Source organism: Carassius carassius, chromosome 27, assembly GCF_963082965.1.
Source record: "Carassius carassius chromosome 27, fCarCar2.1, whole genome shotgun sequence".
Classification (NCBI taxonomy): domain Eukaryota; kingdom Metazoa; phylum Chordata; class Actinopteri; order Cypriniformes; family Cyprinidae; genus Carassius; species Carassius carassius.
Window position 1 is genome coordinate 1,474,487 of NC_081781.1, and position 482 is coordinate 1,474,968.

Consider the following 482-nt stretch of genomic DNA (forward strand, 5'->3'; position numbering starts at 1 on the left):
GTTATTAGTTTTGTCAACTAATTGAGATTTTAGTGTCAGATGTTTTCAACTACTGTCCATTTGAATGTAGCAAATAAAAATGAATATAACCCTTGCACAGATTTGAAAAAGAAACATCGCCACTGGGATTTTTGCGGTGAACTTGACCTTTAACCTCTGCGCCCTTCTCAAAAGTGTGTGCTGGGTATGGTATTTCATATTTAAATTTTGTTTAAAATAATTTTTATTTTTCCTCTAAAAATCAGTACTCAGCGCAGTACGACAGCTGATTTATTTTTTACATTTTACAACATTTTAAACCACCAATTATTATCGTTTTCCTGTCTTCATGCATGTGTATCACATAATGCAATTATTGATTTCTAACATTTATAATTGAGCTTTAGTGTGCCTTTCAAGTGATTGTCCACTTAAGCTAAAGAAAGGATGCAGTAAAATCAAATAAACCACTGGGATACGAGGTGAACTTGACCTTTAACCTC